Genomic DNA, 16,389 nt, shown 5'->3' with positions numbered 1-16,389 from the left:
CTTTGATATTCAGACATTAAACACTAAACTTCTCTATGATCTGCACTGAAGAAAAATTGTTGGGTTTTGGGAAGGGTAAGGTCCGTTAACATCTGCCAGACCAAGATAATGATCTTCCAGTGTTGTGCTAGTTACTGAAAAATAGTAACTAGTTACCGTTACTAGTTACGTAATTAAAAAGTAACTCAGTTAGTAACTCAGTTACTTAGACCAAAAAGTAATGCGTTACTATGAAAAGTAACTTTTTAGTTACTTTAAATTAAATCTTCCCATTTAATGCTCATCTAGCCTTCAGTTCAGCATGGTACTGTATGGATTTGCATCTGCAGTGTTCTGCATTCTAAACAGTCTCCCCACTTCTTCACTTCCTGTGTCAATAACGTTGGTCACTTAGCAACAAGCTGAGAACGGCCAATGAGCTTCAGCGAGCAGCTCAAGAACGGGACCCTTTGATGAATCATTAATAACAGTCTCAAATATAACCAATGGTGGCATGTCGGTTTATAATAATCTTTTTGCCCAGAAGAAAAAAGAGCGACAACAACGACCCGTAACTATTTTCTTCTCTCGAAAAAACACACCTGCACCACGGGCTTTAGAAGAAAAAGACGCTACAGAGTGAGTCGGGATGCAGCGGCTCAGAAGAGCAGTGAAATACGTGCGAGGCAGTGCTGATCTCTGCAATTTGAAGTCTTCTATAATAATTGTAAAAAGAATTTCACTTATCACGGGTTCTTTTTGGAACGTAACCCCTGCGAAAAAAACAGGGATTACTGTAATGACAATATCTCCACGTTGCGAAACTGGCTTCTCTTTGCTCGCCAAGACCGTCATGTTTTTGAATGCACACACGCCCACTACGTTTCCTCCGGTCTTCACTGTAGCTGGCCAGAAATAACGGAGTAAAGCACCGTTTGGTAACGGTAATTGCGTTACTGAATTTAAAAAGTAATGCGTTAGATTATTAGTTACCGCAAAACTAACAGCGTTACTGTAACGCGTTACTAAATAACGCGTTAGTCCCAACACTGGTGGTTAGTTTACTGTATACTATCCCACGTTCAGGTGCGCTGGGGGAACTTGGGCAAGTAAGAGTGACCAGACTTACTTTTTTACCACTGATATTGTTGGATTGGTTCAAGGTAGAGGGCTGCATTGGGATTGGGTCCCGCCGGGTCCCGCAGGACCCAACGCAAATCTCGGAGCGGGCGGTTTGAACTTTGCTGTGGGCGGTAAGGGGCAACTAAAAAAAACACTGCTGGATCGGGATGTAGTCTAGCGAAAAGATGGGAATCAATGATGTGGTAAAGAACCTCAAACAAGGTCTTTACAAAACAAAGACAAAACAAGGCAAGTCAGTTATTTAGAGAAACTGCGTTTAGTGTCTGTGGAGCATCTTGGAAGAGAGATGCACGGGATTGGGACCACAGTCGGTCAGCAACATTCTCTTCCTCCACAGCAATATAATGGCCAAGCGATGAATTTGTTAAATTAATTCGTTTCATTCGTTAAAGTTATAGTCTGCAATCGTATTCAAAAACATTTATTGTTATACTGGGTGAAATGGTCCTTCCATCCTGAGAGTAGCCAGTGAATAATGTGTTCAGAAAAAGGAAAGAAAAACATCCGACCTCTCTGACAGCTTTAATCCGGTAAAAACTCTAACCAATCTGTTTTTTGCGGTCCGAATGGCATGGATTGGTCAGAGGACCAGAGGCTTGGCAGGGGGGAAAGAACCAATCAGATGCCTTCATTTTAAGTCCCGCCCACGCCCCCCTCCACGCCCCCCTCCGCTCTCGTCACGTCTCTCTGCTTCCAGCCTGCCACTCTGCCTCAAGCCCTGTGTCCGTCCGGCTCGCGGTCAGGCGGTCACGTCAAATGTAACGCCTCACCCTGCTAACAAGGCTAAAAAAAGAAAGCCAAAGTGTGATTCTGCGGGGCAGGTTGTCCGCTACTGGGGGTCTGCCACGGACCCCCAGTCCATCAGTGATCAATAAATGATCAATAACAGATTCCTGTCAACTCACCATCGACACAAACACAGTCCACAACAAGATCAAACTGACAGACGACAACAGGAAGACGATGTACTGTATGTGGAGGAGGATCAGTCATATCCTGATCATCCAGACAGGTTTGATTACTTGGATCAGCTGCTGTGTAGAGTTCTGACGGGTCGCTGTTACTGGGAGGTCCAGTGGAGCGGACGAGTTTCTGTAGCAGTGAGTTACAAAAGAATCAGCAGGAGAGGAAACTCTGATGACTGTAGTGTTTGGAAGAAATTATCTGAACCATCATCCAGGTGGTCAGTAACGTGTCTGTCACAATAACAGAGAAACATCCATCATCTCCTCATCTTCATCTTCATTCTCTGGCAGAGCAGCAGTGTACGTGGACGTTCCTGCTGGAACTCTGTCCTTCTATGAAGTCGCCTCTGACAGACTGAACCAGACTGATCCCCACCTCCCCAGTATGGGTTCCGTGGGGATGGAGGCATCTCCATACCGGCAAAGGCATAGAGCGCCGGTCCGGCTGGCGGTGCGGTGCACTGCGCTGCAGGCTCTGTTGCCACGGCTACGCCGTAGCCTACGGCCGTACGTAGTCTACGGCGTAGGGTATAGCGTAGGGTACGCAGCGACGCGCACCATCTGCGTTGGTGTAACGCGGAACCATAAATCAGCCTTCAGTGTGTGCTGTGTGTGCTGTTCTGAACTTCATTTTGCTGGGACATCGGGTCCCTCCGCCGAGACACAACTTTTGCGGTATGCGTTCATTGTTGTGTCTAAAAATGATGCGCAGTGCCCACCCAATCAGAAACTGTATAGATATTCTGTGATATTCTTTTAGATTTATAAAAAAATAAAGGATCCCCATAACTTTGATTGGGTGGGCAGGATGCACGACTGTCCCGGAAAACTCGACTCCTGCAAATGCGCGTTCCCCAAAGTTTGTGGGGGCGTGGCTTTGGACGGAGCGCTGACGGGAGGGGGAGGAGGGGGTGGGGCTTAGAGGAGGTGCCACTTTCAAATCTTGCTAGCTCTCCAACATCAAGGATTATACCTTTAACTTTGTTTATTTTATGTTATTTATTAGTGTTAATTGAGCCACTCCCAGCCTACTCGCGTTGCTATAACCTCAATCATATGATTGATGCGTGCGCGAAAGGCGAAATAGCTTGTGCGATGATGACAATGATGGATTTGCATCTAACTTTCGGTCAGGTGGCCTATGAACTGTCTGGGACATTTCGCTTGCAGGACGGGAGAAGACACAAAATCAATGCATCTCTATTATTGTGCGGGCATAAATTCTCAGAGTTTGCGGATGCGGGCAGGAGTGTAACACACATTGCAGGCGGTAATGGTCAGAAATTCAGCGGGAGCAGGATGAAGAAAACAGTCCCGCGCAGGGCTCTAGTTCAAAGTAACCCCCTTCTTGTACCTCTTTCATCCCTCCATATTTTGCTTGTCACCTACAGGTGCACGTGAAGAAATTAGGAAATTTTAATATACCTTGACTGACCACCAGGGGATGGCCTTGTAGAGAAAATCCTTTTTGGGATCTCCACAATAATTCTAAGTTTTCCATTACTCCAAAATCATCGAAGTTTTTCCTTCATCCGTGGACTTGAAGAAAACACAGGAGTCAAGTTTCGGCTGGTATTCGTCCAAAAAATACTGTGAAGGTTTTTATTGCAAAAAGCACAATTAAACAGTTCACAGGAGAGTTGCCGGTCCCGCGGTCCACAAAACTCTGAAAACTTATCTCCGGACCACGGCTTATATACCCAGTCTGTGATAAGATACAACATTTTCTGTACTTTCTAGGCACCGCTTTGATACATTCGCCAGAAATTTCTTTGAAGTTATGATGTCACAGCTTCAATATTCTTCCTAGTTTGCCTCTCACCTTTGCCACAGTCACTCAAGGCCACGGGCTGCAGGTGTAGCGGACTTCCCCCTCCCTCACCCGTGTGGTGTGTCAGGCACTCTCAATATTAGCCCTAGTTAAATGTTTTACTTAGGTGTTAAATGATTATAAAATATTCACATAATTATATAAAAATATCCTCAACAGCCTGACATGTAAACAAGACCCCAAGATGCTCGACTTCCTCCAGCATCTCACTCAGCAATGCCTATCCTCCAGCCTGTAGACGCCCCTTATCTGACTTAGAACCATGGTCTAAGATTTGAAGGTACTGATTCTGATTCTGATCATTTTTGCCACTTTACAGTCTGCTGCAAACCAGGCCAATGAGAGCTGATGATCGCAGTTCGAGGACACCAACAGAACCAGATTTTCTGTGAAAAAGCATTGATGATGTTCTGAGGGCACCAATCAGAAATCCACCCTCTTGAGATTGTATCCATAAAAGTAATGCGCAGAATTGGTGACAAAGGGTTTCTGACATGAAAAGCTACAATATACAGAACTATAGCACCAACTGTAAAAAAGTAAATTCCCATGTTTATGTGAATACATCTTCTCCTAGTTTTTGCATCTGTTACTAATGGAATTTCGTCCCCGGGCATTTAATGAAGAGATTATTTAAAAGTATACTTTGATGAAATCGCTTTGATATTTTAGCTGAGCAATCACAGGTGCACCAGTGGGTTTGTGAGTCCTGAGAATAGCTAAATTCCTTTGCTAAATATGCCAAGCACATGTTGGGTGTACGGTTCTGTTTTACTTGTATATTTACATGTATTGTATTACATTACATGTATATTTGAATAAGGAATTGCATTATAAATGACCATGTGGACCGAGCAGACTATGTGATGAGACTTGGAGAAAAATTGCAAATATAGCATGCAACAATTATGTATCATAAACCTCCATTAAAAATTTGGTTGACTAAAAGTACTCATCATGTTTTGAAAGAAGCATAAAAATAATGAATATAATGCACAAACTTGCAAATAGTGTTTAACTGCAAAGATAAAGAAATAAGTCCACACATACAGAGTGGGATGATTGAGAAAAGCAAGCATCACTGTGTCCACGATTATTATTATTATCTTCTAGGACTGCTTACACCTACATTGTTCTTTTCTTCATATGCCTCCAGTAATTTTTGAGTTATAATAGTTTAATATACCTGCTCATTAAAATTCCAGCCAGTGTCATTTCAATAAATTCCACAAAAAGGAAGCTTAAAACTTTTTTTTTCCCAACGGAAAATGACCGAGAGCAACTGAGAAAAAGAATAGAAATTAAAAACACAAAAAATGAGGTACACCCTGGACAGGTGAGTAGACATTGCTCGAAAAACAAGGATCACTTGAACATTGATAACTTAAATTCTCAATGGGGGACACATTGCATGAGTATTTTGTATTTAAAAGGTTTTTGAATGAATCCAGTATCAACCGCAACAATTACAGTATTTTTATTTTTTATTATTTAACAGCCGGTTTACCTGAAGCACCAGATGGTTTACGAAAGACAAGCATCTGGGAAGTCATAGTTGGACAGTATCGAGAGAAGGGCCGGCTTTGTCACCATGGGAAGGTAAGTTGGAGGGGCAAATGTGTTTTCATTCAATAAAAACAATTTTTGTACAATTTTCGAAACATATGAATGAGAACTTCATTTCTGAGGAAAATATAGTTTAAACAGGGTAAAGTACCTGCTTACAGTAAATACTTTACCTGTGTCCATATATATATAATATATATATATATATATATATATATATATATATATATATATATATATATATATATATATATATATATATATATATAAAGTGCACACTAACTTCAGTTTGTAGGTTAGTTTAAGGCTTGTTGGTGTTATCTGCTTCAAATATTATTGTGGTAAGGCTTGTACATTGAAGCCATTACGCTCAGTCTAAAAAACACCTCTAAAAACCTGCAAAAAAGTGTTGTAAAAAGAAGAAATGTTGGATCTGGTGGGAGGACAACACATGAAGCAAAGAGAGTAGGCAACAGTGGAGATGTATATGGTGGGTTGCACGTAAGGCTCCAGGAAAGTTTTTGAGTGGGAGAAAGTTGAGCTGTTGCCTAGAGGAACGCTCATTTCAGCAACCATTAAAATATTCCTCAGGTTTTGTGATCTTTAAGTTTACACTGCTCCTTAAGGCGAGACAGTGTGCGAGAACCCAACGTTCACAGATCCCAGAGGAAAGAAAAAAGCCAGATAACAGTGTAATTAAATGGATCCCATTGCATGAGGACGTGTAACTCCTAAAGGCCGGACATCAGAATTAGCTGTTATACAGGTTGAAAATAATCTTGCTATATATGTTTACATTGATAAACATGGGCTTTCATTGGATTGGCCCAAATTATAGCAGATTGGATAATTAAGCCAAAAATGAATCCACATCAAATAACCTTTTAATATGAATGATTTTATCATCAACATGACAAATGTCTTACCTTGACTATAAATGTAGAGGTGAAGTCCATGTTTTTTATAGCTTGTACAGGCAGCCCATGTTTATCTTTTCAATAATTTAATCATAACACTGTTAAATTATCTTTGGAGCAAGTAAGGGCAGACAAAGTTCACTGTGAACGTTATTATAATACAACATTAACACATTTTCACTCTAACTTCATCCTTGAATGCAGTACAATTATTTGAATTATCGATTGTTCATTTCATCTATTTTTTTTTTTTTTTTCATTTTAATTTAGTTTGGTGGTGACGGCACTCTATAAATATAGAAAGTTCAGTGTAGTGGACCAGATGCTTCTTAAAAATTGTTGTGCTGGATTTAAAGCTAGACCTGCCTGAGGTGGACTCCTGCAATTCACCTGAAGAGAACTGGATAAGCTCCAGCAGGAGACTTCTTCTTCAAAAGAAGTCATGCTCTTCAATATTTCAATAGTTCAATATGTAGTCATGAAGAATATAAACTTTTATTGATGCATTTAGATCCAAAACAAACAAATGATGCATACATTTAACCTTTCTACAAAATTCATTTGAATGAAAATAATGAACCCGATTTCAATAAAATTGGGAGTCTGAGTAAAATGTGAATAAAAACAGAATGAAATGATTTGTATTCGCTGTAAAGATAAACTATTGGCAACATGGTGTTAATGCTAGATTGCTAACCAAGTCCAACAACTCACATCCCACTGCTTCTCCCCCTGCTGACCCACAACAGGAACTTAAAAGGCAGTTCTGCATATTTTTCCTGTGTTTGCTTTCAGTGCAATGAAGAAGAATTAAGATTTGTTTCATAAAGACTTATGGTTTTGGATGGTGCATAGATGTAGTAGATACCCATCTGGTACCACAGGATGTCTTGAATCTGTGCAAGTTACAGTTAAATGACGTTTCAGAAAGCCTCTTCTCAGTATAACGACCAAAACTACCCAGCTAAGAACACCAAGACTGGCTAAGACCAAAACGCACATCAGTAAGAGATTACCGTTAACGACTCTCATTTAGGTTTTGACTTATTGAAAACTATGATGAAGTTTCCTTCTATGAGCCCTGATCTAAATCCTCATATCTGTGGACGGAGCTGAAACTTGCCTCTAGAGAAAAAACTCAAATCTGAGACAACTTGAGCAGCTTCCTGTAGTGGGTGGAGATACTTGTCTACAGGTGCAGGAGCCTCAGTGAGATGGAGAAAAGCAAAATATTAAGTTGAGGGTATCCACTATTTTGTCAAGATTTATTAGTTTGTTTTTTTAAATGGTTCTGATGAACCACAATTTAAAAGCAACGTTTGATTAGTTGACATTAGTCAGTTTTTAGGAAACTATTTATTACAACTTTGGTCATTTTCAAGTTGTTTCAGTGACCATTTCTTTTTAATAGAAGGGTCGGAATATTAAAACTCTATCCACACAATGTTTTAATAATGGCGACAAATAGTTTCCTTTATTTAACCAGGTAAAGACTCATTGAGATTAAAATCTCTTTTCCAAGAGTGACCTGACCATGGGAAATGGGCGAAAAAAAGAAAAGCAAACCACTTCTATTTTATTTATAACTTGTGATGCTAACCTGCAACCTTAGATTTCTTCTGATCGGCCCGAATCTGTCCTCATTTCAGATGTGGCAACTGAAACAACATCTGGGACGAAGACCGCTCAGGCCTCCTCCGCCAGAGCTGATAGCTTAGAGAACAGTTAACGGAAATACTGCACTCATCATACGCTATAAATGAGCCTTTAACCTTCACAATCTGATCCTTCCTGGACGAGCCCCCAATTTATGTTACAACCCAGCTCGTTGCTGGGCTGCAACATGAAAAGGAGTCTGAACAAACAAATTAAGAAAGTCAAGCTCATCAGAATCACCTACCGTGTGTATATATTTATATAGTTATAGTAACTCAAATACACTAATCCCATTACTTGTTTTATATTGTTTTATACTGCTAAAAATGTTACTGTTCTATATCTTCATATTTAGAAATATCTGTTGCACCAACTACGCCAAAACAAATGTCTATGTCCTTGTATGTCCAGTAATGTACTTGACAATAAACCTTATTCTGATTATTTGATTATTAAACCATTAGGCAGCATGAAGAATCCAGTGCCAGGGACAGCGGCTAGATTGCTGAGCTCAGTGTGACCCATGTCAGGGTTATATCCACACCCTCACAGGTGCAGCCAATGAAGCAATGCATCGACTTCTGCTCTGGTACAGCTCAGCCTGCAGGGATGCAAAGGGGCGTAACACAGAAAACCAAGTGAGACCGATTCCTTCATAATTACATCACCTCTGATATTAATATCTGTTTCAGGAAAGAACATTGCAGGAAAAGTGTGCCACCTGTCAAATAATATTTCTCTCCCTTTTCCTCACTTTCTTGTCAACTTCTTTGAGCCTCTGTTTCTCCTCCCTGCTGAGCGTAAGAGCAAAATTACCACTTCCATCCTCTCATCTTGCCTCTCAAAACACAATCATATTTTTTAAGCATGATATATTTATATATTTGAATGGCTTTAATTTAGAATGAAATATCAAAAAATTATTTTTTTGTAAATTCACAAAGATACACAAGATTTGCCTTCGATTAGCTGAAGCTGTCATCAAAGGAAGACGGCTGACATTCACATTTACAAGGGGAGAGATGCTGCACACACACACACACACACACACACACACACACACACACACACACACACACACACACACACACTGCCAAACACAACAAATGCTGAAGGGAGGAGAGAAAGTGGCGGATTGCTTAATTTTTTCCCCTCTTCAGATAAAAGACAGCACCAGAAGAGAGAGCTGTCATCTTTCCTTTGCCAGTGAGGGGATATATATAGCAAGTAGGTTCTGTTAAAAGTCAAGATGAAAACATTTGCTTTGTTTCCACTGTGTAGCTGTATTGTGGTTTTGAAACCTGAAGGGAAAGATGCCCCTTTATGTCTCCCTCAGTAAGCTGGAGACTAAAGAATGAGGAAAAGCATCCTCTGAAATACCTGACCCTGTATTTGCCAGATAGTCAGGAAACCTGTATTCAGGGACTGAAAAAAGAGACTGACACGTGTTAAAAACCTGAAAGTATTTTATTGTATTTGGTTAAGGTCTTGTGTCTGAACCTCTGGTCCAAAAGGGGAACTGTTTCCTTTATTCTTGTGAGTATCAAAGCAAATGCCAGGACATAATCAGCAAGCTTGCTGAATTATCATAAATGTCTGAAAAGTGTGTTTCTAATTTCTATTTATTTTTCCCATTTGAATTCATAATCTGGCGATACTTTTGTCGTCCTGCTTGTGTGAGACTGCAAGTTTACAATATTGTTAATTATAGCACTTTGTGACTCAAATGTGTTATTTGGGATGTTGGACTACATAGTTCAGATCTGGGATTGTTTGTTTGAAAGGGGGAGTACATGTCATAAATTACGCCAGAATAAGCCAAGAAGGGGTAGTTTTCATCTGTTGTCCTTCTTCTTCTTCTTCTTCTCCTTTCGGTTGTTCCCATCAGTGGTTGCTACGGTGAATCCTTTGTTTCCATCTAACACTATCCTCTGCATTCTCTTCTCTCTCACCCACCAAATTCATGTCCTCTTTTACTGCTTCCATACATCTCCTCTCTTTTCTTCCTCTACTCCTTCCTCTGTCCTGGTACTTTAATGTTAAGAGTAGAAATTTAAAAAAGCAAAGACCTTGATCAGGTTCAGTGACTGCAAATTTGATTATCCAGGAGCCATGATGTGGCAGGGTGGAGGATTGGGCGTGGTCTGCGGGGGAGCAGCACACAGGTGGCGCCTGGTTCGGCTGATTGGGCACACCTGGAGCAGTGCTGCGTCGGGGAGGGGGCGTTCCTGGTAGGGTTGCCACCTTTCAGAAATAGAAATAAGGGATGCCCTGATTTCAGCAGCGCAGGAGCCAAAAAAAAGCCCCAAAACTTCTAAACTGAATAAAAATTTGTTTATTTTATATGAAAAAACAAAATGCTTTGATTTAAAGTTTAAAGTGCTTTAATAGCATTGAACTTGCATGACTGTACAGACAACCAACCATATAGCAGCTGAAATATCCTCCTATGCTATGTATGTACACATCAGCCCAGATGTAATATAGCCTACAGGTGAAGAATATGGTGTAAAAGTTAATTTATTTCAATAATTCAACTAGAATATGGTGTAAAAGTTAATTTATTTCAATAATTCAACTAGAATATGGTGTAAAAGTTAATTTATTTCAATAATTCAACTAGAATATAGTGTAAAAGTTAATTTATTTCAATAATTCAACTAGAATATGGTGTAAAAGTTAATTTATTTCAATAATTCAACTAGAATATGGTGTAAAAGTTAATTTATTTCAATAATTCAACTAGAATATGGTGTAAAAGTTAATTTATTTCAATAATTCAACTAGAATATGGTGTAAAAGTTAATTTATTTCAATAATTCAACTAGAATATGGTGTAAAAGTTAATTTATTTCAATAATTCAACTAGAATATGGTGTAAAGGTTAATTTATTTCAATAATTCAACTAGAATATGGTGTAAAAGTTAATGTAATGTAATGTAATAAATACGGTACAAATCGTGTCCCGTATTAGTTCAATACGGGACGCAACATTTTTTTCTCAAATAAAGGACAATTCCGTATTTTACGGGACGGGTGGCAACCCTAGTTCCTGGGCGCACCTCGGCCAGCGCCGCGGATCCCGTCTGCCCCGAGGACACCTTCGGTCCAGTCCCGAGAACGTCCCTCTCGCCGGTCGGCCCGGCCCACAGCGCGACCCCCCCCGGCTATTTGAGCAGCGGCTGCACACCAGCCAAGGGGTCTGCTCGAGGGGACACAGACCTACTGAATGTGTTGATACTTGTCTGTGTCTGGCTGAAATAACAGTTAAAGGATTTCTCCCCGAAACCCGGTGTCCTCTTTCCTGTCTGGTGACCCCCGGTAGCACGAGGTTGCTACACATAATTTCAGAGTATCAGAGAAATATCAAAACAAAACTAGAGCTCCTTGTTTTTTCTGCTGACCGAGAGTCGGAACCCTAACCCTAGCCCTGGAGGGTTCTTGCTGATAGTGCCAGCAGTTTGGGTTGAGGTGTTTCTTCAACTGGAGGAGTCCAAGCATCATAGGGTCTTGTTCACAAGCGAGGGAAGAATGGAGCAGGGGACCGACGGGCAGACTGGTGTGGAGAGAGAGAGCTGAGCCAAAAGACGAGGCTCTTTGTTTACCAGGTGATGAATGTTCATGCCATCACAGATGGTAACGAATGGAAAATCACATACACATGCAGCTTAAATCGGTTTCTCTGCAGAGGTTGCACATCAAGAGGGGCCAGTTGAGGGGGTTTTGGGCGTCTGGTTAGGATGCTGTCTGGACTAGGGTTGCCACCTTTCAGAAATAGAAATAAGGGACGCCCTGATTTCAGCAGCGCAGGAGCCAAAAAAAAGCCCCAAAACTTCTAAACTGAATAAAAATGTGTTTATTTTATATGAAAAAACTAAATGCTTTGATTTAAAGTTTAAAGTGCTTTAATAGCATTGAACTTGCATGACTGTACAGACAGCCAGCCATACTAGAAACTGAAATATCCTCCTATGCTATGTATGTCCACATCAGCCCAGATGTAGAATATAGATAGATAGATAGATAGATAGATAGATAGATAGATAGATAGATAGATATATAGCCTACAGGTGAAGAATATGGTGTAAAAGTTAATTTATTTCAATAATTCAACTAGAATATGGTGTAAAAGTTAACTTATTTCAATAATTCAACTAGAATATGGTGTAAAAGTTATTTTTTTCAATAATTCAACTAGAATATGGTGTAAAAGTTAACTTATTTCAATAATTCAACTAGAATATGGTGTAAAAGTTAACTTATTTCAATAATTCAACTAGAATATGGTGTAAAAGTTAATTTATTTCAATAATTCAACTAGAATATGGTGTAAAAGTTAATTTATTTCAATAATTCAACTAGAATATGGTGTAAAAGTTATTTTTTCTCAATAATTCAACTAGAATATGGTGTAAAAGTTAACTTATTTCAATAATTCAACTAGAATATGGTGTAAAAGTTAATTTATTTCAATAATTCAACTAGAATATGGTGTAAAAGTTAACTTATTTCAATAATTCAACTAGAATATGGTGTAAAAGTTAATTTATTTCAATAATTCAACTAGAATATGGTGTAAAAGTTAATTTATTTCAATAATTCAACTAGAATATGGTGTAAAAGTTAACTTATTTCAATAATTCAACTAGAATATGGTGTAAAAGTTAATTTATTTCAATAATTCAACTAGAATATGGTGTAAAAGTTATTTTTTCTCAATAATTCAACTAGAATATGGTGTAAAAGTTAACTTATTTCAATAATTCAACTAGAATATGGTGTAAAAGTTAATTTATTTCAATAATTCAACTAGAATATGGTGTAAAAGTTAATTTATTTCAATAATTCAACTAGAATATGGTGTAAAAGTTAACTTATTTCAATAATTCAACTAGAATATGGTGTAAAAGTTAATTTATTTCAATAATTCAACTAGAATATGTCGTAAAAGTTAATGAAAATACGGTACAAATCGTGTCCCGTATTAGTTCAATACGGGACGCAACATTTTTTTCTCAAATAAAGGACAATTCCGTATTTTACGGGACGGGTGGCAACCCTAGTCTGGACACCTCCATAGGGAGGTGTTTGATACTTGTCCAACTGAGGAGGCCACTAAGCAGAATCAGGACATGCTGGATGGATCATGCGTCTCAGCTAGCCCGGGAACTTCTTGGTACTTCCCCAGAAGGACCAGAGGAGGTGAGAGAGGGAGGTCTGGACCACAGGTAAAGTGTCCCAGCCTCGCTGTCCTTTCACTTTGACGCCAAGCGTCAAGCCGGACCTGAATTGCGGGTTGCAGCAGTAGCGATGCCTCTGTCTTTACTTCAACACGAACGCCAGCCAATCAAGTTACGCCTCCACAGCTAGTGGGGGAGGGGCAGTTTCAAATTATGCATCTTATTTGTGTCGCAAAAATAAAGAAATTAGATTACTTTTTTATGATATAACGAAGTCACATCAGAAGCACAACCCGTCAACCCGCTGTTGAGTTTGTGGACCGTTGAGATGTTGCCCCTGTGACCAAACCCAGGAAATTCACGGAGAGAGGCATTGATGGATAATTCGGGAGGAACAAATTAAACTCTTTACTTCATTAGAATGAAGGCCAAGTTACAACTATATAGTTACTGCACAAACAAAATGCACAGGATGTATGAGGTACTGAGCTATTTAAAAAAAAAAAAAAAAGCTTCTATAAAGAACGAAGCTGGATTGGTTGTCCTTTTTTTTCAAAATATAATTAGAAACCAGTTTTAGTAAACATTTTTTTTTATTTCTTTTTTTTTATCATTTTGTTAAAGGGGTTGTATTTGCATTTTAGTAAGACCCCCATCAATCAGTTTTACACACAATCAGAGGATGAACCGATGGAGCAGTCCTTCCTGGCACATGACTGCACTCCTCTGATTTGGTTTGGTGACGTCACCGAACCCTGAAAATCCAAATCGCCCACTGGAGGACAGATTTTCAGACCCAGGTGGCTTCAAAGAAAGAATTCGCTCAACCATGTCACCGTTTTCGCTGTTGGAGACACTTCAGAGACACTTGAGACATTGTGCTCATTTATTTTTTTCCTTAAGTTTTCTGCACAAATGTAGAGGCCACCTTTGTTTAACACTTATCGTACTAATGCAAAGCAGAGCGGATGTTGGTACAGAACAAAATGGACACGATGATGAGCCATAATACTCATTAGATCCACCCGACGGCTCTTATCGTACTATTGTAATGTTGTTGACTATTCAAGATCACAGAAAGTACATAGCCTTTGTTATCTGGGTAATACATTCGGTTGAAGACCATTAAAACAATAAAATCGAAGGAGGAAATGAGAATTCACGTGCTACTCCATGTGTCAGGAGTCCAATTACACTTCCAGGCTTCACTGTGCTTCACAGGCGGCACAATGAATTCCTGGCCTTCCCTGATTTGGCTCCCGTTAAAATGAAAGTAAACTTTGGCTATATAATTCATCTGTTCATTTTGGCGGGCTTCATGACTTACACAAGATCTTTTTTTATGCGCTTGCAACTGCCTTCCAATTGGCAGGTGAGAATGAAACAAAAATATTGATTCTGGACAAACAAGTAGGTACCAACTCCCTGACTGGGCAGAACTTGCAAGTACAAGGAATGAAAAATAGCAATATTGATTCTACTAAAAAAAAAATATATATATAAAAATAAAAAATAGCCATCGACTGACTGACATGGGCTCAATTTTAAGGAGAAGCATGATTTAAATATGAAATGTTGCGGTGGTATCAGGACAATTTGTTATGTGTCACTTTAGATTAGCTTTTTTCTTTCATTTTAAAATAATCCTCCCCCGTCAGTTTACCTGTTTGAAAGGCTCAAAGTACCCCACTTCTCCAAGAAAATAATCTCATTAAGTAATCTTTAAGATGCAAGAACACGAAGGGGGAAAGCCCTGGCTTCGTGACTCATAAATGCACGACACCAAACACCAAACACTGAATGCATGTATCCATTAATCCCTGCTAGTGAGTAATCCCAGAGTGTTTATGTACTGGGCTAATCTCCCGCTCTTCTGGTGAGGGACTGAGGACTTGCAGGTAAGCTTCATTCCCATACCTCGGCCATAACTGCTAATCCTTGTTTCAGATACGGAGGAAAGGAGCTGGTGGAGCTGACAGCGGCTTTGGATGTTGATATGTGTTTGTGTCAGTTTGCTTTGCGGATCCGGTGAGTACACAACACATTGAACCACTGATTAATCATTATCGACTGTCCCTGACTTCCTTCAGCGGGCCAGGATGTTATTTGAGATACAAATTACTGTTGGTCAGTGTATGAAAATGAATGTGAAATAAATCAAACTGAAAAGAAAGAAACCAGAGAAAACTTTAGAACAAAAATAGCAGTACCGGTATATGAATTTTTTTTTTTATTTCCTCTAATACTCGAAGTGTTCAAAACCGGAGATGGCATAAAACATTGCCCGTGATATGTTTATTGGTGTGTGATTGTGAAAACAAAGCATTCCTTGACATGTTGCCGCAACGTTGCCACTAGTACCTACTCGGCTCTACTCATCTCAGCTCGGCTCGACTCAACTCAACTCAACAACACTAAAGATGTAGAACCTGGAAGAGATGATAAATGTGCTCCTGGGTCTGTGGCTTGTGTTTGATATCAAGTTAAAAAATGAGAGTGAGAGAAACTTCAAGCGGCGACCCTTTTTTTTTTTTTTTAGTTTGTCTAGCGCTGCTGAAAAGTCAGCTGGGAGCCGCGAGCAGCTTGAAGTGACAGAGCACCTGGTGGATCTGGTCGTTCCTTATCGCCCATCTAGATCCCTTTTTAATTCTCTCCTCAGCCACCAGGTTTATGAACATCTGCACCTCAGAGTTGGATCACCAAACAGACTTTTGCGCTGCCATTGCCTGTTGAATAAAATGAAGCCGCCGTCAGAGTAGCTCTTTCGCTGATGTCCACATCCTGACTCAGACGTCTGACTCCCAACCCCCGGACCAATCGGTGGCCTGTAGTGTGATGACGTCAGATACGCTTAAAACCTCGGCAGAGTAGATACAGAAAAAGTATCTACTGGGTATGGTTAGACCCCTAGTGGGAAAGAACCAAACCAAGGCTGAGTAGGTATTAGTAGAAAAGCACCATTAGATCTCTCTTTCTTTCCATAATTGTAAAGAAAATAATGGTATCAGAACATCTCTTCATCACAGGTGTGTTATTTTCTGTTTTTTGTTTTTCCAAGAGAAGCCTCGATATGAGCTGTTATGGTGAGATGATCTGGCATGGAATGGGAAGATAAAAACATGCTTGAGGTGATGACAGTCAGGTGACGAGT

This window comes from Cololabis saira, chromosome 1, assembly GCF_033807715.1.
Source record: "Cololabis saira isolate AMF1-May2022 chromosome 1, fColSai1.1, whole genome shotgun sequence".
Taxonomy (NCBI): domain Eukaryota; kingdom Metazoa; phylum Chordata; class Actinopteri; order Beloniformes; family Belonidae; genus Cololabis; species Cololabis saira.
Note: the sequence above shows the minus strand (reverse complement) of the source record.